Source organism: Tetrao urogallus (assembly GCF_951394365.1).
Source record: "Tetrao urogallus genome assembly, chromosome: 29".
Classification (NCBI taxonomy): Eukaryota; Metazoa; Chordata; class Aves; order Galliformes; family Phasianidae; genus Tetrao; species Tetrao urogallus.
The window spans coordinates 326,494-349,219 of NC_136842.1; positions in this window are offsets into that span (position 1 = coordinate 326,494).

Sequence of the window (22,726 nt, forward strand, 5' to 3'; positions counted from 1 at the left end):
GGGGATTTCTAGGAGAAAAAGCCATATTTAAGGAGAAAACCCAAGATTTTTGACGATAAACAGGGATGCCAGACAGAAAAAAAGCCATTTTTAAGGGAAAAATCCCCGATTTATGGGGAAAAACAGGGATTTTTGTCAGAAAAAGCCATATTTAATGGGAAAAACCACAGAATTAAGGGGAAAAAAACAGGGATTGATGTCAGAAAAAGCCATATTTAAGGGGAAAAAGCCCAGATTTAATAGGAAAAAACAGGGATGTCTGGCAGAAAAAGCCATATGTAATGGAAAACCTGGGATTTCTGTGAGAAAAAGCCATATTTAAGGGGAAAAGCCCCAGATTTGATGGGAAAGACAGGGATTCCTGTGAGAAAAAGCCATATTTCAGGGGAAAAGCCCCAGATTTGATGGGAAAAACGGGGATTTCTGGCAGAAAAAGCCATATCTAATGGAAAAACGGATTTCTATGGGAAAAAGCCATTTTTAAGGGAAAAACCCCAGATTTGATGGGAAAAACAGGGATTCCTGTCACAAAAAGCCATATCTAAGGGGAAAAGGCCCAGATATAATGGGAACAAAGTGTTTTCTGTCAGAAAAGTCCATATTTAATGGGAAAAACCCCAGATTAAATGTGAAAAACTGGGATTTCTAGGGGAGGAAGCCATATTTAAGGGGAAAAACCCCAGATTTAATGTGAAAAACGGGGATTTCTGGCAGAAAAGCCCAGCTTTAAGGGGCAAAACAGGGATTCCTGTGAGAAAACGGCAGATATAATGGGAAAAACGCCAGATTTAAGGGGAAAACCTGGGATTTCTGTGAGAAAAGCCCAGATTGAATGGAAAGCCAGGGATTTCTGTCAGAAAAAGCCGTATTTAATGGGAGAAACAGGGATTTAAAGAGAAAGCCAGGGATTTCTGTGAGAAAACGGCAGATTTAATGTGAAAAACAGGGATTTCGAGGAGAACACCCCTGATTTAAAGGGAAAACCAGGGATTTCTCTCAGAAAAAGCCATATTTGAAGGGAGAAACCCCATATTTCAGGGGAAAAACAGGGATTTTTGCTAGAGAAGCCCAGATTTAATGGACAAGCAGGGATTTCTAGGAGAAAAAGCCATATTTAAGGAGAAAACCCAAGATTTTTGGGGATAAACAAAGATGCGAGGCAGAAAAAAGCCATTTTTAAGGGAAAAACCCCAGATTTGATGGGAAAAACAGGGATTCCTGTCACAAAAAGCCATATCTAAGGGGAAAAGGCCCAGATATAATGGGAACAAAGTGTTTTCTGTCAGAAAAGTCCATATTTAATGGGAAAAACCCCAGATTAAATGTGAAAAACTGGGATTTCTAGGGGAGGAAGCCATATTTAAGGGGAAAAACCCCAGATTTAATAGGAAAAAACAGGGATGTCTGGCAGAAAAAGCCATATGTAATGGAAAACCTGGGATTTCTGTGAGAAAAAAGCCCTATTTAAGGGTAAAAACTCCAATGATAAGGGGAAAAAAAGGGATTCCTGTGAGAAAACCCCGATTTAAAGGGAAAACCAGGGATTTCTCTCAGAAAAAGCCATATTCGAAGGGAGAAACCCCATATTTCAGGGGAAAAACAGGGATTTTTGTTAGAAAAGCCCAGGTGTAATGGAAAAACGGGGATTTCTAGGAGAAAAAGCCATATTTAAGGAGAAAACCCAAGATTTTTGACGATAAACAGGGATGCCAGACAGAAAAAAAGCCATTTTTAAGGGAAAAATCCCCGATTTATGGGGAAAAACAGGGATTTTTGTCAGAAAAAGCCATATTTAATGGGAAAAACCCCAGATTTAAGGGGAAAAAAACAGGGATTGATGTCAGAAAAAGCCATATTTAAGGGGAAAAAGCCCAGATTTAATAGGAAAAAACAGGGATGTCTGGCAGAAAAAGCCATATGTAATGGAAAACCTGGGATTTCTGTGAGAAAAAGCCATATTTAAGGGGAAAAGCCCCAGATTTGATGGGAAAAACGGGGATTCCTGTGAGAAAAAGCCATATTTAAGGGGAAAAGCCCCAGATTTGATGGGAAAAACGGGGATTTCTGGCAGAAAAAGCCATATCTAATGGAAAAACGGATTTCTATGGGAAAAAGCCATATTTAAGGGGAAAAACCCCAGATTTGATGGGAAAACCGGGTATTTCTAGGAGAGAAAGCCATATTGAAGGGGAAAAACCCCAGATTTAATGTGAAAAACTGGGATGTCTGGCAGAAAAAGCCATATGTAATGGGAAAAACCCCAGATTTAATGTGAAAAACAGGGATTTCTGTGAGAAAAAGCCATATTTAAGGGGAAAAACCCCAGATTTAATCGGAAAAACGGGGATTTCTGGCAGAAAAGCCCAGCTTTAAGGGGCAAAACAGGGATTCCTGTGAGAAAACGGCAGATATAATGGGAAAAACCCCAGATTTAAGGGGAAAACCTGGGATTTCTGTGAGAAAAGCCCAGATTGAATGGAAAGCCAGGGATTTCTGTCAGAAAAAGCCGTATTTAATGGGAGAAACAGGGATTTAAAGGGAAAGCCAGGGATTTCTGTGAGAAAACGGCAGATTTAATGTGAAAAACAGGGATTTCGAGGAGAACACCCCTGATTTAAAGGGAAAACCAGGGATTTCTCTCAGAAAAAGCCATATTGGAAGGGAGAAACCCCATATTTCAGGGGAAAAACAGGGATTTTTGCTAGAGAAGCCCAGATTTAATGGACAAGCAGGGATTTCTAGGAGAAAAAGCCATATTTAAGGAGAAAACCCAAGATTTTTGGGGATAAACAAAGATGCGAGGCAGAAAAAAGCCATTTTTAAGGGAAAAACCCCAGATTTGATGGGAAAAACAGGGATTCCTGTCACAAAAAGCCATATCTAAGGGGAAAAGGCCCAGATATAATGGGAACAAAGTGTTTTCTGTCAGAAAAGTCCATATTTAATGGGAAAAACCCCAGATTAAATGTGAAACTCTGGGATTTCTAGGGGAGGAAGCCATATTTAAGGGGAAAAACCCCAGATTTAATAGGAAAAAACAGGGATGTCTGGCAGAAAAAGCCATATGTAATGGAAAACCTGGGATTTCTGTGAGAAAAAAGCCCTTTTTAAGGGTAAAAACTCCAATGATAAGGGGAAAAAAAGGGATTCCTGTGAGAAAACCCCGATTTAAAGGGAAAACCAGGGATTTCTCTCAGAAAAAGCCATATTCGAAGGGAGAAACCCCATATTTCAGGGGAAAAACAGGGATTTTTGTTAGAAAAGCCCAGGTGTAATGGACAAACAGGGATTTCTAGGAGAAAAACCCATATTTAAGGAGAAAACCCAAGATTTTTGACGATAAACAGGGATTTCTGAGAGAAAAAAGCCATTTTTAAGGGAAAAACCCCAGATTTAATATGAAAAAACAGGGATGTCTGGCAGAAAAAGCCATATGTAATGGAAAACCTGGGATTTCTGTGAGAAAAAGCCATATTTAAGGGTAAAAACTCCAATGATAAGGGGAAAAAATGGGATTCCTGTGAGAAAACCCCGATTTAAAGGGAAAACCAGGGATATCTCTCAGAAAAAGCCATATTTGAAGGGAGAAACCCCATATTTCAGGGGAAAAACAGGGATTTTTGTTAGAAAAGCCCAGGTGTAATGGAAAAACGGGGATTTCTAGGAGAAAAAGCCATATTTAAGGAGAAAACCCAAGATTTTTGACGATAAACAGGGATGCCAGACAGAAAAAAAGCCATTTTTAAGGGAAAAATCCCCGATTTATGGGGAAAAACAGGGATTTTTGTCAGAAAAAGCCATATTTAATGGGAAAAACCCCAGATTTAAGGGGAAAAAAACAGGGATTGATGTCAGAAAAAGCCATATTTAAGGGGAAAAACCCCAGATTTAATAGGAAAAAACAGGGATGTCTGGCAGAAAAAGCCATATGTAATGGAAAACCTGGGATTTCTGTGAGAAAAAGCCATATTTAAGGGGAAAAGCCCCAGATTTGATGGGAAAAATGGGGATTCCTGTGAGAAAAAGCCATATTTAAGGGGAAAAGCCCCAGATTTGATGGGAAAAACGGGGATTTCTGGCAGAAAAAGCCATATCTAATGGAAAAACGGATTTCTATGGGAAAAAGCCATATTTAAGGGGAAAAACCCCAGATTTGATGGGAAAACCGGGTATTTCTAGGAGAGAAAGCCATATTGAAGGGGAAAAACCCCAGATATAATGTGAAAAACTGGGATTTCTGTCAGAAAAAGCCATATGTAATGGGAAAAACCCCAGATTTAATGTGAAAAACAGGGATTTCTGTGAGAAAAAGCCATATTTAAGGGGAAAAACCCCAGATTTAATGTGAAAAACGGGGATTTCTGGCAGAAAAGCCCAGCTTTAAGGGGCAAAACAGGGATTCCTGTGAGAAAACGGCAGATATAATGGGAAAAACCCCAGATTTAAGGGGAAAACCTGGGATTTCTGTGAGAAAAGCCCAGATTGAATGGAAAGCCAGGGATTTCTGTCAGAAAAAGCCGTATTTAATGGGAGAAACAGGGATTTAAAGAGAAAGCCAGGGATTTCTGTGAGAAAACGGCAGATTTAATGTGAAAAACAGGGATTTCGAGGAGAAAACCCCTGATTTACAGGGAAAACCAGGGATTTCTCTCAGAAAAAGCCATATTGGAAGGGAGAAACCCCATATTTCAGGGGAAAAACAGGGATTTTTGTTAGAGAAGCCCAGATTTAATGGACAAGCAGGGATTTCTAGGAGAAAAAGCCATATTTAAGGAGAAAACACAAGATTTTTGACGATAAACAGGGATTTCTGAGAGAAAAAAGCCATTTTCAAGGGAAAAACCCCAGATTTGATGGGAAAAACAGGGATTCCTGTCAGAAAAAGCCATATTTAAGGGGAAAATCCCCAGATTTAATAGGAAAAAACAGGGATGTCTGGCAGAAAAAGCCATATGTAATGGAAAACCTGGAATTTCTGTGAGAAAAAAGCCCTATTTAAGGGTAAAAACTCCAATGATAAGGGGAAAAAAAGGGATTCCTGTGAGAAAACCCCGATTTAAAGGGAAAACCAGGGATATCTCTCAGGAAAAGCCATATTTGAAGGGAGAAACCCCATATTTCAGGGGAAAAACAGGGATTTTTGTTAGAAAAGCCCAAGTGTAATGGAAAAACGGGGATTTCTAGGAGAAAAAGCCATATTTAAGGAGAAAACCCAAGATTTTTGACGATAAACAGGGATGCCAGACAGAAAAAAAGCCATTTTTAAGGGAAAAATCCCCGATTTATGGGGAAAAACAGGGATTTTTGTCAGAAAAAGCCATATTTAATGGGAAAAACCCCAGATTTAAGGGGAAAAAAACAGGGATTGATGTCAGAAAAAGCCATATTTAAGGGGAAAAACCCCAGATTTAATAGGAAAAAACAGGGATGTCTGGCAGAAAAATCCATATTTAATGGAAAACCTGGGATTTCTGTGAGAAAAAAGCCCTATTTAAGGGTAAAAACTCCAATGATAAGGGGAAAAAAAGGGATTCCTGTGAGAAAACCCCGATTTAAAGGGAAAACCAGGGATATCTCTCAGAAAAAGCCATATTGGAAGGGAGAAACCCCATATTTCAGGGGAAAAACAGGGATTTTTGTTAGAAAAGCCCAAGTGTAATGGAAAAACGGGGATTTCTAGGAGAAAAAGCCATATTTAAGGAGAAAACCCAAGATTTTTGACGATAAACAGGGATGCCAGACAGAAAAAAAGCCATTTTTAAGGGAAAAATCCCCGATTTATGGGGAAAAACAGGGATTTTTGTCAGAAAAAGCCATATTTAATGGGAAAAACCCCAGATTTAAAGGGAAAAAAACAGGGATTGATGTCAAAAAAGCCATATTTAAGGGGAAAAAGCCCAGATTTAATAGGAAAAAACAGGGATGTCTGGCAGAAAAAGCCATATGTAATGGAAAACCTGGGATTTCTGTGAGAAAAAAGCCCTATTTAAGGGTAAAAACTCCAATGATAAGGGGAAAAAAAGGGATTCCTGTGAGAAAACCCCGATTTAAAGGGAAAACCAGGGATTTCTCTCAGAAAAAGCCATATTTGAAGGGAGAAACCCCATATTTCAGGGGAAAAACAGGGATTTTTGTTAGAAAAGCCCAGGTGTAATGGAAAAACGGGGATTTCTAGGAGAAAAAGCCATATTTAAGGAGAAAACCCAAGATTTTTGGGGATAAACAGGGATGCCAGGCAGAAAAAAGCCATTTTTAAGGGAAAAATCCCCGATTTATGGGGAAAAACAGGGATTCTTGTCAGAAAAAGCCATATTTAATGGGAAAAACCCCAGATTTAAGGGGAAAAAAACAGGGATTGATGTCAGTAAAAGCCATATTTAAGGGGAAAAAGCCCAGATTTAATAGCAAAAAACAGGGATGTCTGGCAGAAAAAGCCATATGTAATGGAAAACCTGGGATTTCTGTGAGAAAAAGCCGTATTTAAGGGGAAAAGCCCCAGATTTGATGGGAAAAACGGGGATTCCTGTGAGAAAAAGCCATATTTAAGGGGAAAAGCCCCAGATTTGATGGGAAAAACGGGGATTTCTGGCAGAAAAAGCCATATCTAATGGAAAAACGGATTTCTATGGGAAAAAGCCATATTTAAGGGGAAAAACCCCAGATTTGGTGGGAAAACCGGGTATTTCTAGGAGAGAAAGCCATATTGAAGGGGAAAAACCCCAGATATAATGTGAAAAACTGGGATGTCTGGCAGAAAAAGCCATATGTAATGGGAAAAACCCCAGATTTAATGTGAAAAACAGGGATTTCTGTGAGAAAAAGCCATATTTAAGGGGAAAAACCCCAGATTTAATGTGAAAAACGGGGATTTCTGTGAGAAAAGCCCAGCTTTAAGGGGCAAAACAGGGATTCCTGTGAGAAAACGGCAGATATAATGGGAAAAACCCCAGATTAAAGGGGAAAACCTGGGATTTCTGTGAGAAAAGCCCAGATTGAATGGAAAGCCAGGGATTTCTGCCAGAAAAAGCCGTATTTAATGGGAGAAACAGGGATTTAAAGGGAAAGCCAGGGATTTCTGTGAGAAAACGGCAGATTTAATGTGAAAAACAGGGATTTCGAGGAGAAAACCCCTGATTTAAAGGGAAAACCAGGGATTTCTCTCAGAAAAAGCCATATTGGAAGGGAGAAACCCCATATTTCAGGGGAAAAACAGGGATTTTTGTTAGAGAAGCCCAGATTTAATGGACAAGCAGGGATTTCTAGGAGAAAAAGCCATATTTAAGGAGAAAACCCAAGATTTTTGGGGATAAACAGGGATGCCAGGCAGAAAAAAGCCATTTTTAAGGGAAAAATCCCCGATTTATGGGGAAAAACAGGGATTCTTGTCAGAAAAAGCCATATTTAATGGGAAAAACCCCAGATTTAAAGGGAGAAAAACAGGGATTTCTGTCAGAAAAAGCCATATTGAAGGGGAAAAACCCCAGATTTAATAGGAAAAAACAGGGATGTCTGGCAGAAAAAGCCATAAGTAATGGAAAACCTGGGATTTCTGTGAGAAAAAGCCATATTTAAGGGGAAAAGCCCCAGATTTGATGGGAAAGACAGGGATTCCTGTAAGAAAAAGCCATATCTAATGGAAAACCAGGGATTTCTAGGGGAAAAAGCCATATTTAAGGGGAAAAACCCCAGATTTAGGGGGAAAAAAACAGGGATTTCTGTCAGAAAAAGCCATATTGAAGGAGAAAAGGCCCAGATTTAATAGGAAAAACCTGGGATTTCTGGCAGAAAAAGCCGTATTTAATGGGAAAAACCCCAGATCTAATAGGCAAAACAGGGATTTCTGTGAGAAAACGGCAGATTTAATGTGAAAAACAGGGATTCCTGTGAGGAAAAGCCCTTTTTAAGGGTAAAAACTCCAAAGATAAGGGGAAAAACAGGGATTTCGAGGAGAAAACCCCTGATTTAAAGAGAAAACCAGGGATTTCTCTCAGGAAAAGCCATATTGGAAGGGAGAAACCCCATATTTCAGGGGAAAAACAGGGATTTTTGTTAGAAAAGCCCAGGTGTAATGGACAAACAGGGACTTCTAGGAGAAAAATCCATATTTAAGGAGAAAACGGAAGATTTTTGGGGATAAACAGGGATGCCAGGCAGAAAAAAGCCATTTTTAAGGGAAAAATCCCCGATTTATGGGGAAAAACAGGGATTCTTGTCAGAAAAAGCCATATTTAATGGGAAAAACCCCAGATTTAATGGGAAAAACAGGGATTGATGTCAGAAAAGTCTATATTTAAGGGGAAAAACCCCAGATTTAATAGGAAAAAACAGGGATGTCTGGCAGAAAAAGCCATATGTAATGGAAAACCTGGGATTTCTGTCAGAAAAAGCCGTATTTAAGGGGAAAAGGCCCAGATTTAAGGGGAAAGACAGGGATTTCTGGCAGAAAAAGCCGTATTTAATGGGAGAAACAGGGATTTAAAGAGAAAGCCAGGGATTTCTGTCAGAAAACGGCAGATTTAATGTGAAAACCAGGGATTTCGAGGAGAAAACCCCTGATTTACAGGGAAAACCAGGGATTTCTCTCAGGAAAAGCCATATTTGAAGGGAGAAACCCCATATTTCAGGGGAAAAACAGGGATTTTTGTTAGAAAATCCCAGGTGTAATGGAAAAACTGGGATTTCTAGGAGAAAAAGCCATATTTAAGGAGAAAACCCAAGATTTTTGGGGATAAACAGGGATGCCAGACAGAAAAAAAGCCATTTTTAAGGGAAAAATCCCCGATTTATGGGGAAAAACAGGGATTTTTGTCAGAAAAAGCCATATTTAATGGGAAAAACCCCAGATTTAAGGGGAAAAAAACAGGGATTGATGTCAGAAAAAGCCATATTTAAGGGGAAAAACCCCAGATTTAATAGGAAAAAACAGGGATGTCTGGCAGAAAAAGCCATATGTAATGGAGAACCTGGGATTTCTGTGAGAAAAAGCCATATTTCAGGGGAAAAGGCCCAGATTTAAGGGGAAAGACAGGGATTTCTGGCAGAAAAAGCCATATCTAATGGAAAAACAGGGATTTCTTGGGGAAAAAGCCATATTTAAGGGGAAAACCCCCAGATTTAGGGGGAAAAAAACAGGGATTTCTGTCAGAAAAAGCCATATTGAAGGGGAAAAACGCCAGATTTAATAGGAAAAAACAGGGATGTCTGGCAGAAAAAGCCATAAGTAATGGAAAACCTGGGATTTCTGTGAGAAAAAGCCATATTTAAGGGGAAAAGCCCCAGATTTGATGGGAAAGACAGGGATTCCTGTAAGAAAAAGCCATATCTAATGGAAAACCAGGGATTTCTAGGGGAAAAAGCCATATTTAAGGGGAAAAACCCCAGATTTAGGGGGAAAAAAACAGGGATTTCTGTCAGAAAAAGCCATATTGAAGGGGAAAAACCCCAGATTTAATAGGAAAAACCTGGGATTTCTGGCAGAAAAAGCCGTATTTAATGGGAAAAACCCCCGATCTAATAGGCAAAACAGGGATTTCTGTGAGAAAACGGCAGATTTAATGTGAAAAACAGGGATTCCTGTGAGGAAAAGCCCTTTTTAAGGGTAAAAACTCCAAAGATAAGGGGAAAAACAGGGATTTCGAGGAGAAAACCCCTGATTTAAAGGGAAAACCAGGGATTTCTCTCAGGAAAAGCCATATTGGAAGGGAGAAACCCCATATTTCAGGGGAAAAACAGGGATTTTTGTTAGAAAAGCCCAGGTGTAATGGACAAACAGGGACTTCTAGGAGAACAATCCATATTTAAGGAGAAAACCCAAGATTTTTGGGGATAAACAGGGATGCCAGGCAGAAAAAAGCCATTTTTAAGGGAAAAATCCCCGATTTATGGGGAAAAACAGGGATTCTTGTCAGAAAAAGCCATATTTAATGGGAAAAACCCCAGATTTAAAGGGAGAAAACAGGGATTGATGTCAGAAAAAGCCATATTTAAGGGGAAAAGGCCCAGATACAATGGGAACAAAGTGTTTTCTTGCAGAAAAGTCCATATTTAATGGGAAAAACCCCAGATTTAATAGGAAAAACCTGGGATTTCTGGCAGAAAAGGCCGTAGTTAATGGGAAAAACCCCAGATCTAATAGGCAAAACAGGGATTTCTGTGAGAAAACGGCAGATTTAATGTGAAAAACAGGGATTCCTGTGAGGAAAAGCCCTTTTTAAGGGTAAAAACTCCAAAGATAAGGGGAAAAACAGGGATTTCGAGGAGAAAACCCCTGATTTAAAGGGAAAACCAGGGATTTCTCTCAGGAAAAGCCATATTGGAAGGGAGAAACCCCATATTTCAGGGGGAAAACAGGGATTTTTGTTAGAAAAGCCCAGGTGTAATGGACAAACAGGGACTTCTAGGAGAACAATCCATATTTAAGGAGAAAACCCAAGATTTTTGGGGATAAACAGGGATGCCAGGCAGAAAAAAGCCATTTTTAAGGGAAAAATCCCCGATTTATGGGGAAAAACAGGGATTCTTGTCAGAAAAAGCCATATTTAATGGGAAAAACCCCAGATTTAATGGGAAAAAAACAGGGATTTCTGTCAGAAAAAGCCATATTGAAGGGGAAAAGGCCCTGATACAATGGGAACAAAGTGTTTTCTTGCAGAAAAGTCCATATTTAATGGGAAAAAACCCAGATTTAATAGGAAAAACCTGGGATTTCTGGCAGAAAAGGCCGTAGTTAATGGGAAAAACCCCAGATCTAATAGGCAAAACAGGGATTTCTGTGAGAATACGGCAGATTTAATGTGAAAAACAGGGATTTCGAGGAGGAAAAGCCCTTTTTAAGGGTAAAAACTCCAAAGATAAGGGGAAAAACAGGGACTTCGAGGAGAAAACCCCTGATTTAAAGGGAAAACCAGGGATTTCTCTCAGGAAAAGCCATATTTGAAGGGAGAAACCCCATATTTCAGGGGAAAAACAGGGATTTTTGTTAGAAAAGCCCAGGTGTAATGGACAAACAGGGATTTCTAGGAGAACAATCCATATTTAAGGAGAAAACCCAAGATTTTTGGGGATAAACAGGGATGCCAGGCAGAAAAAAGCCATTTTTAAGGGAAAAATCCCCGATGTATGGGGAAAAACAGGGATTTTTGTCAGAAAAAGCCATATTTAATGGGAAAAACCCCAGAATTAAGGGGAAAAAAACAGGGATTGATGTCAGAAAAAGCCATATTTAAGGGGAAAAAGCCCAGATTTAATAGGAAAAAACAGGGATGTCTGGCAGAAAAAGCCATATGTAATGGAAAACCTGGGATTTCTGTGAGAAAAAGCCATATTTAAGGGGAAAAGCCCCAGATTTGATGGGAAAGACAGGGATTCCTGTGAGAAAAAGCCATATTTCAGAAGAAAAGGCCCAGATTTAAGGGGAAAGACAGGGATTTCTGGCAGAAAAAGCCATATCTAATGGAAAAACAGGGATTTCTAGGGGAAAAAGCCATATTTAAGGGGAAAACCCCCAGATTTAGGGGGAAAAAAACAGGGATTCTTGTCAGAAAAAGCCATATTGAAGGGGAAAAGGCCCAGATACAATGGGAACAAAGTGTTTTCTTGCAGAAAAGTCCATATTTAATGGGAAAAACCCCAGATTTAATAGGAAAAACCTGGGATTTCTGGCAGAAAAGGCCGTAGTTAATGGGAAAAACCCCAGATCTAATAGGCAAAACAGGGATTTCTGTGAGAAAACGGCAGATTTAATGTGAAAAACAGGGATTCCTGTGAGGAAAAGCCCTTTTTAAGGGTAAAAACTCCAAAGATAAGGGGAAAAACAGGGATTTCGAGGAGAAAACCCCTGATTTAAAGGGAAAACCAGGGATTTCTCTCAGGAAAAGCCATATTGGAAGGGAGAAACCCCATATTTCAGGGGAAAAACAGGGATTTTTGTTAGAAAAGCCCAGGTGTAATGGACAAACAGGGACTTCTAGGAGAACAATCCATATTTAAGGAGAAAACCCAAGATTTTTGGGGATAAACAGGGATGCCAGGCAGAAAAAAGCCATTTTTAAGGGAAAAATCCCCGATTTAAGGGGAAAAACAGGGATTCTTGTCAGAAAAAGCCATATTTAATGGGAAAAACCCCAGATTTAATGGGAAAAAAACAGGGATTTCTGTCAGAAAAAGCCATATTGAAGGGGAAAAGGCCCAGATACAATGGGAACAAAGTGTTTTCTTGCAGAAAAGTCCATATTTAATGGGAAAAACCCCAGATTTAATAGGAAAAACCTGGGATTTCTGGCAGAAAAGGCCGTAGTTAATGGGAAAAACCCCAGATCTAATAGGCAAAACAGGGATTTCTGTGAGAATACGGCAGATTTAATGTGAAAAACAGGGATTTCGAGGAGGAAAAGCCCTTTTTAAGGGTAAAAACTCCAAAGATAAGGGGAAAAACAGGGACTTCGAGGAGAAAACCCCTGATTTAAAGGGAAAACCAGGGATTTCTCTCAGGAAAAGCCATATTTGAAGGGAGAAACCCCATATTTCAGGGGAAAACAGGGATTTTTGTTAGAAAAGCCCAGGTGTAATGGACAAACAGGGACTTCTAGGAGAAAAATCCATATTTAAGGAGAAAACGGAAGATTTTTGGGGATAAACAGGGATGCCAGGCAGAAAAAAGCCATTTTTAAGGGAAAAATCCCCGATTTATGGGGAAAAACAGGGATTTTTGTCAGAAAAAGCCATATTTAATGGGAAAAAGCCCAGATTTAAGGGGAAAAACAGGGATTTTTGTCAGAGAAAGCCATATTTAAGGGGAAAAACCCCAGATTTAATAGGAAAAAACAGGGATGTCTGGCAGAAAAAGCCATATGTAATGGAAAACCTGGGATTTCTGTCAGAAAAAGCCGTATTTAAGGGGAAAAGGCCCAGATTTAAGGGGAAAGACAGGGATTTCTGGCAGAAAAAGCCGTATTTAATTGGAGAAACAGGGATTTAAAGAGAAAGCCAGGGATTTCTGTCAGAAAACAGCAGATTTAATGTGAAAACCAGGGATTTCGAGGAGAAAACCCCTGATTTACAGGGAAAACCAGGGATTTCTCTCAGGAAAAGCCATATTTGAAGGGAGAAACCCCATATTTCAGGGGAAAAACAGGGATTTTTGTTAGAAAATCCCAGGTGTAATGGAAAAACGGGGATTTCTAGGAGAAAAAGCCATATTTAAGGAGAAAACCCAAGATTTTTGGGGATAAACAGGGATGCCAGACAGAAAAAAAGCCATTTTTAAGGGAAAAATCCCCGATTTATGGGGAAAAACAGGGATTTTTGTCAGAAAAAGCCATATTTAATGGGAAAAACCCCAGATTTAAGGGGAAAAAAACAGGGATTGATGTCAGAAAAAGCCATATTTAAGGGGAAAAACACCAGATTTAATAGGAAAAAACAGGGATGTCTGGCAGAAAAAGCCATATGTAATGGAGAACCTGGGATTTCTGTGAGAAAAAGCCATATTTAAGGGGAAAAGCCCCAGATTTGATGGGAAAGACAGGGATTTCTGGCAGAAAAAGCCATATTTCAGGGGAAAAGGCCCAGATTTAAGGGGAAAGACAGGGATTTCTGGCAGAAAAAGCCATATCTAATGGAAAAACAGGGATTTCTAGGGGAAAAAGCCATATTTAAGGGGAAAACCCCCAGATTTAGGGGGAAAAAAACAGGGATTCTTGTCAGAAAAAGCCATATTGAAGGGGAAAAGGCCCAGATACAATGGGAACAAAGTGTTTTCTTGCAGAAAAGTCCATATTTAATGGGAAAAACCCCAGATTTAATAGGAAAAACCTGGGATTTCTGGCAGAAAAGGCCGTAGTTAATGGGAAAAACCCCAGATCTAATAGGCAAAACAGGGATTTCTGTGAGAAAACGGCAGATTTAATGTGAAAAACAGGGATTCCTGTGAGGAAAAGCCCTTTTTAAGGGTAAAAACTCCAAAGATAAGGGGAAAAACAGGGATTTCGAGGAGAAAACCCCTGATTTAAAGGGAAAACCAGGGATTTCTCTCAGGAAAAGCCATATTGGAAGGGAGAAACCCCATATTTCAGGGGAAAAACAGGGATTTTTGTTAGAAAAGCCCAGGTGTAATGGACAAACAGGGACTTCTAGGAGAACAATCCATATTTAAGGAGAAAACCCAAGATTTTTGGGGATAAACAGGGATGCCAGGCAGAAAAAAGCCATTTTTAAGGGAAAAATCCCCGATTTAAGGGGAAAAACAGGGATTTTTGTCAGAAAAAGCCATATTTAATGGGAAAAACCCCAGATTTAATGGGAAAAAAACAGGGATTTCTGTCAGAAAAAGCCATATTGAAGGGGAAAAGGCCCAGATACAATGGGAACAAAGTGTTTTCTTGCAGAAAAGTCCATATTTAATGGGAAAAACCCCAGATTTAATAGGAAAAACCTGGGATTTCTGGCAGAAAAGGCCGTAGTTAATGGGAAAAACCCCAGATCTAATAGGCAAAACAGGGATTTCTGTGAGAATACGGCAGATTTAATGTGAAAAACAGGGATTTCGAGGAGGAAAAGCCCTTTTTAAGGGTAAAAACTCCAAAGATAAGGGGAAAAACAGGGACTTCGAGGAGAAAACCCCTGATTTAAAGGGAAAACCAGGGATTTCTCTCAGGAAAAGCCATATTTGAAGGGAGAAACCCCATATTTCAGGGGGAAAACAGGGATTTTTGTTAGAAAAGCCCAGGTGTAATGGAAAAACGGGGATTTCTAGGAGAAAAAGCCATATTTAAGGAGAAAACCCAAGATTTTTGGGGATAAACAGGGATGCCAGGCAGAAAAAAGCCATTTTTAAGGGAAAAATCCCCGATGTATGGGGAAAAACAGGGATTTTTGTCAGAAAAAGCCATATTCCAGGGGAAAAACCCCAGAATTAAGGGGAAAAAAACAGGGATTGATGTCAGAAAAAGCCATATTTAAGGGGAAAAACCCCAGATTTAATAGGAAAAAACAGGGATGTCTGGCAGAAAAAGCCATATGTAATGGAGAACCTGGGATTTCTGTGAGAAAAAGCCATATTTAAGGGGAAAAGCCCCAGATTTGATGGGAAAGACAGGGATTCCTGTGAGAAAAAGCCATATTTCAGGGGAAAAGGCCCAGATTTAAGGGGAAAGACAGGGATTTCTGGCAGAAAAAGCCATATCTAATGGAAAAACAGGGATTTCTAGGGGAAAAAGCCATATTTAAGGGGAAAACCCCCAGATTTAGGGGGAAAAAAATAGGGATTCTTGTCAGAAAAAGCCATATTGAAGGGGAAAAACCCCAGATTTAAGGGGAAAAAAACAGGGATTGATGTCAGAAAAGTCCATATTTAAGGGGAAAAAGCCCAGATTTAATAGGAAAAAACAGGGATGTCTGGCAGAAAAAGCCATATGTAATGGAGAACCTGGGATTTCTGTGAGAAAAAGCCATATTTAAGGGGAAAAGCCCCAGATTTGATGGGAAAGACAGGGATTCCTGTGAGAAAAAGCCATATTTCAGGGGAAAAGGCCCAGATTTAAGGGGAAAGACAGGGATTTCTGGCAGAAAAAGCCATATCTAATGGAAAAACAGGGATTTCTTGGGGAAAAAGCCATATTTAAGGGGAAAACCCCCAGATTTAGGGGGAAAAAAACAGGGATTTCTGTCAGAAAAAGCCATATTGAAGGGGAAAAACGCCAGATTTAATGTGAAAAACAGGGATGTCTGGCAGAAAAAGCCATAAGTAATGGAAAACCTGGGATTTCTGTGAGAAAAAGCCATATTTAAGGGGAAAAGCCCCAGATTTGATGGGAAAGACAGGGATTCCTGTAAGAAAAAGCCATATTTAATGGAAAACCAGGGATTTCTAGGGGAAAAAGCCATATTTAAGGGGAAAAACCCCAGATTTAGGGGGAAAAAAACAGGGATTTCTGTCAGAAAAAGCCATATTGAAGGAGAAAAGGCCCAGATTTAATAGGAAAAACCTGGGATTTCTGGCAGAAAAAGCCGTATTTAATGGGAAAAACCCCCGATCTAATAGGCAAAACAGGGATTTCTGTGAGAAAACGGCAGATTTAATGTGAAAAACAGGGATTCCTGTGAGGAAAAGCCCTTTTTAAGGGTAAAAACTCCAAAGATAAGGGGAAAAACAGGGACTTCGAGGAGAAAACCCCTGATTTAAAGGGAAAACCAGGGATTTCTCTCAGGAAAAGCCATATTGGAAGGGAGAAACCCCATATTTCAGGGGGAAAACAGGGATTTTTGTTAGAAAAGCCCAGGTGTAATGGACAAACAGGGACTTCTAGGAGAACAATCCATATTTAAGGAGAAAACCCAAGATTTTTGGGGATAAACAGGGATGCCAGGCAGAAAAAAGCCATTTTTAAGGGAAAAATCCCCGATTTATGGGGAAAAACAGGGATTTTTGTCAGAAAAAGCCATATTTAATGGGAAAAAGCCCAGATTTAAGGGGAAAAACAGGGATTTTTGTCAGAGAAAGCCATATTGAAGGGGAAAAACCCCAGATTTAATAGGAAAAAACAGGGATGTCTGGCAGAAAAAGCCATATGTAATGGAAAACCTGGGATTTCTGTCAGAAAAAGCCGTATTTAAGGGGAAAAGGCCCAGATTTAAGGGGAAAGACAGGGATTTCTGGCAGAAAAAGCCGTATTTAATGGGAGAAACAGGGATTTAAAGAGAAAGCCAGGGATTTCTGTCAGAAAACAGCAGATTTAATGTGAAAACCAGGGATTTCGAGGAGAAAACCCCTGATTTACAGGGAAAACCAGGGATTTCTCTCAGGAAAAGCCATATTTGAAGGGAGAAACCCCATATTTCAGGGGAAAAACAGGGATTTTTGTTAGAAAATCCCAGGTGTAATGGAAAAACGGGGATTTCTAGGAGAAAAAGCCATATTTAAGGAGAAAACCCAAGATTTTTGGGGATAAACAGGGATGCCAGACAGAAAAAAAGCCATTTTTAAGGGAAAAATCCCCGATTTATGGGGAAAAACAGGGATTTTTGTCAGAAAAAGCCATATTTAATGGGAAAAACCCCAGATTTAATGGGAAAAAAACAGGGATTGATGTCAGAAAAAGCCATATTTAAGGGGAAAAACCCCAGATTTAATAGGAAAAAACAGGGATGTCTGGCAGAAAAAGCCATATGTAATGGAGAACCTGGGATTTCTGTGAGAAAAAGCCATATTTAAGGGGAAAAGCCCCAGATTTGATGGGAAAGACAGGGATTTCTGGCAGAAAAAGCCATATTTCAGGGGAAAAGGCCCAGATTTAAGGGGAAAGACAGGGATTTCTGGCAGAAAAAGCCATATCTAATGGAAAAACAGGGATTTCTAGGGGAAAAAGCCATATTTAAGGGGAAAACCCCCAGATTTAGGGGGAAAAAAACAGGGATTTCTGTCAGAAAAAGCCATATTGAAGGGGAAAAACCCCAGATTTAATAGGAAAAAACAGGGATGTCTGGCAGAAAAAGCCATAAGTAATGGAAAACCTGGGATTTCTGTGAGAAAAAGCCATATTTAAGGGGAAAAGCCCCAGATTTGATGGGAAAGACAGGGATTCCTGTAAGAAAAAGCCATATCTAATGGAAAACCAGGGATTTCTAGGGGAAAAAGCCATATTTAAGGGGAAAAACCCCAGATTTAGGGGGAAAAAAACAGGGATTTCTGTCAGAAAAAGCCATATTGAAGGGGAAAAACCCCAGATTTAATAGGAAAAACCTGGGATTTCTGGCAGAAAAAGCCGTATTTAATGGGAAAAACCCCAGATCTAATAGGCAAAACAGGGATTTCTGTGAGAAAACGGCAGATTTAATGTGAAAAACAGGGATTCCTGTGAGGAAAAGCCCTTTTTAAGGGTAAAAACTCCAAAGATAAGGGGAAAAACAGGGATTTCGAGGAGAAAACCCCTGATTTAAAGGGAAAACCAGGGATTTCTCTCAGAAAAAGCCATATTTGAAGGGAGAAACCCCATATTTCAGGGGAAAAACAGGGATTTTTGTTAGAAAAGCCCAGGTGTAATGGACAAACAGGGACTTCTAGGAGAACAATCCATATTTAAGGAGAAAACGGAAGATTTTTGACGATAAACAGGGATGCCAGACACAAAAAAGCCATTTTTAAGGGAAAAACCCCAGATTTGATGGGAAAAACAGGGATTCTTGTCAGAAAAAGCCATATTTAATGGGAAAAACCCCAGATTTAAAGGGAGAAAACAGGGATTGATGTCAGAAAAAGCCATATTGAAGGGGAAAAGGCCCAGATACAATGGGAACAAAGTGTTTTCTTGCAGAAAAGTCCATATTTAATGGGAAAAACCCCAGATTTAATAGGAAAAACCTGGGATTTCTGGCAGAAAAGGCCGTAGTTAATGGGAAAAACCCCAGATCTAATAGGCAAAACAGGGATTTCTGTGAGAAAACGGCAGATTTAATGTGAAAAACAGGGATTCCTGTGAGGAAAAGCCCTTTTTAAGGGTAAAAACTCCAAAGATAAGGGGAAAAACAGGGATTTCGAGGAGAAAACCCCTGATTTAAAGGGAAAACCAGGGATTTCTCTCAGGAAAAGCCATATTGGAAGGGAGAAACCCCATATTTCAGGGGAAAAACAGGGATTTTTGTTAGAAAAGCCCAGGTGTAATGGACAAACAGGGACTTCTAGGAGAACAATCCATATTTAAGGAGAAAACCCAAGATTTTTGGGGATAAACAGGGATGCCAGGCAGAAAAAAGCCATTTTTAAGGGAAAAATCCCCGATTTATGGGGAAAAACAGGGATTCTTGTCAGAAAAAGCCATATTTAATGGGAAAAACCCCAGATTTAATGGGAAAAAAACAGGGATTTCTGTCAGAAAAAGCCATATTGAAGGGGAAAAGGCCCAGATACAATGGGAACAAAGTGTTTTCTTGCAGAAAAGTCCATATTTAATGGGAAAAACCCCAGATTTAATAGGAAAAACCTGGGATTTCTGGCAGAAAAGGCCGTAGTTAATGGGAAAAACCCCAGATCTAATAGGCAAAACAGGGATTTCTGTGAGAAAACGGCAGATTTAATGTGAAAAACAGGGATTCCTGTGAGGAAAAGCCCTTTTTAAGGGTAAAAACTCCAAAGATAAGGGGAAAAACAGGGATTTCGAGGAGAAAACCCCTGATTTAAAGGGAAAACCAGGGATTTCTCTCAGGAAAAGCCATATTGGAAGGGAGAAACCCCATATTTCAGGGGAAAAACAGGGATTTTTGTTAGAAAAGCCCAGGTGTAATGGACAAACAGGGACTTCTAGGAGAACAATCCATATTTAAGGAGAAAACCCAAGATTTTTGGGGATAAACAGGGATGCCAGGCAGAAAAAAGCCATTTTTAAGGGAAAAATCCCCGATTTATGGGGAAAAACAGGGATTTTTGTCAGAAAAAGCCATATTTAATGGGAAAAACCCCAGATTTAAGGGGAAAAAAACAGGGATTGATGTCAGAAAAGCCATATTTAAGGGGAAAAATCCCAGATTTAATAGGAAAAAACAGGGATGTCTGGCAGAAAAAGCCATATGTAATGGAGAACCTGGGATTTCTGTGAGAAAAAGCCATATTTAAGGGGAAAAGCCCCAGATTTGATGGGAAAGACAGGGATTTCTGGCAGAAAAAGCCATATTTCAGGGGAAAAGGCCCAGATTTAAGGGGAAAGACAGGGATTTCTGGCAGAAAAAGCCATATCTAATGGAAAAACAGGGATTTCTAGGGGAAAAAGCCATATTTAAGGGGAAAACCCCCAGATTTAGGGGGAAAAAAACAGGGATTTCTGTCAGAAAAAGCCATATTGAAGGGGAAAAACGCCAGATTTAATGTGAAAAACAGGGATGTCTGGCAGAAAAAGCCATAAGTAATGGAAAAACAGGGATTTCTGTGAGAAAAAGCCATATTTAAGGGGAAAAGCCCCAGATTTGATGGGAAAGACAGGGATTCCTGTAAGAAAAAGCCATATCTAATGGAAAACCAGGGATTTCTAGGGGAAAAAGCCATATTTAAGGGGAAAAACCCCAGATTTAGGGGGAAAAAAACAGGGATTTCTGTCAGAAAAAGCCATATTGAAGGGGAAAAACCCCAGATTTAATAGGAAAAACCTGGGATTTCTGGCAGAAAAAGCCGTATTTAATGGGAAAAAACACAGATCTAATAGGCAAAACAGGGATTTCTGTGAGAAAACGGCAGATTTAATGTGAAAAACAGGGATTCCTGTGAGGAAAAGCCCTTTTTAAGGGTAAAAACTCCAAAGATAAGGGGAAAAACAGGGATTTCGAGGAGAAAACCCCTGATTTAAAGGGAAAACCAGGGATTTCTCTCAGGAAAAGCCATATTTGAAGGGAGAAACCCCATATTTCAGGGGAAAAACAGGGATTTTTGTTAGAAAAGCCCAGGTGTAATGGACAAACAGGGACTTCTAGGAGAAAAATCCATATTTAAGGAGAAAACGGAAGATTTTTGACGATAAACAGGGATGCCAGACACAAAAAAGCCATTTTTAAGGGAAAAACCCCAGATTTGATGGGAAAAACAGGGATTCTTGTCAGAAAAAGCCATATTTAATGGGAAAAACCCCAGATTTAAAGGGAGAAAACAGGGATTGATGTCAGAAAAAGCCATATTTAAGGGGAAAAGGCCCAGATACAATGGGAACAAAGTGTTTTCTTGCAGAAAAGTCCATATTTAATGGGAAAAACCCCAGATTTAATAGGAAAAACCTGGGATTTCTGGCAGAAAAGGCCGTAGTTAATGGGAAAAACCCCAGATCTAATAGGCAAAACAGGGATTTCTGTGAGAAAACGGCAGATTTAATGTGAAAAACAGGGATTTCGAGGAGGAAAAGCCCTTTTTAAGGGTAAAAACTCCAAAGATAAGGGGAAAAACAGGGACTTCGAGGAGAAAACCCCTGATTTAAAGGGAAAACCAGGGATTTCTCTCAGGAAAAGCCATATTTGAAGGGAGAAACCCCATATTTCAGGGGAAAAACAGGGATTTTTGTTAGAAAAGCCCAGGTGTAATGGACAAACAGGGACTTCTAGGAGAACAATCCATATTTAAGGAGAAAACCCAAGATTTTTGGGGATAAACAGGGATGCCAGGCAGAAAAAAGCCATTTTTAAGGGAAAAATCCCCGATTTATGGGGAAAAACAGGGATTCTTGTCAGAAAAAGCCATATTTAATGGGAAAAACCCCAGATTTAAGGGGAAAAAAACAGGGATTTCTGTCAGAAAAAGCCATATTGAAGGGGAAAAGGCCCAGATACAATGGGAACAAAGTGTTTTCTTGCAGAAAAGTCCATATTTAATGGGAAAAACCCCAGATTTAATAGGAAAAACCTGGGATTTCTGGCAGAAAAGGCCGTAGTTAATGGGAAAAACCCCAGATCTAATAGGCAAAACAGGGATTTCTGTGAGAATACGGCAGATTTAATGTGAAAAACAGGGATTTCGAGGAGGAAAAGCCCTTTTTAAGGGTAAAAACTCCAAAGATAAGGGGAAAAACAGGGACTTCGAGGAGAAAACCCCTGATTTAAAGGGAAAACCAGGGATTTCTCTCAGGAAAAGCCATATTTGAAGGGAGAAACCCCATATTTCAGGGGAAAAACAGGGATTTTTGTTAGAAAAGCCCAGGTGTAATGGACAAACAGAGACTTCTAGGAGAACAATCCATATTTAAGGAGAAAACCCAAGATTTTTGGGGATAAACAGGGATGCCAGGCAGAAAAAAGCCATTTTTAAGGGAAAAATCCCCGATGTATGGGGAAAAACAGGGATTTTTGTCAGAAAAAGCCATATCTAAGGGGAAAAACCCCAGATTTAATGGGAAAAAAACAGGGATTTCTGTCAGAAAAGTCCATATTTAAGGGGAAAAACCCCAGATTTAAGGGGAAAAAAACAGGGATTGATGTCAGAAAAAGCCATATTTAAGGGGAAAAAGCCCAGATTTAATAGGAAAAAACAGGGATGTCTGGCAGAAAAAGCCATATGTAATGGAAAACCTGGGATTTCTGTGAGAAAAAGCCATATTTCAGGGGAAAAGGCCCAGATTTAAGGGGAAAGACAGGGATTTCTGGCAGAAAAAGCCATATCTAATGGAAAAACAGGGATTTCTAGGGGAAAAAGCCATATTTAAGGGGAAAACCCCCAGATTTAGGGGGAAAAAAACAGGGATTCTTGTCAGAAAAAGCCATATGGAAGGGGAAAAACCCCAGATTTAAGGGGAAAAAAACAGGGATTGATGTCAGAAAAGTCCATATTTAAGGGGAAAAAGCCCAGATTTAATAGGAAAAAACAGGGATGTCTGGCAGAAAAAGCCATAAGTAATGGAAAACCTGGGATTTCTGTGAGAAAAAGCCATATTTAAGGGGAAAAGCCCCAGATTTGATGGGAAAGACAGGGATTTCTGGCAGAAAAAGCCATATTTCAGGGGAAAAGGCCCAGATTTAAGGGGAAAGACAGGGATTTCTGGCAGAAAAAGCCATATCTAATGGAAAAACAGGGATTTCTAGGGGAAAAAGCCATATTTAAGGGGAAAACCCCCAGATTTAGGGGGAAAAAAACAGGGATTTCTGTCAGAAAAAGCCATATTGAAGGGGAAAAACGCCAGATTTAATGTGAAAAACAGGGATGTCTGGCAGAAAAAGCCATAAGTAATGGAAAACTTGGGATTTCTGTGAGAAAAAGCCATATTTAAGG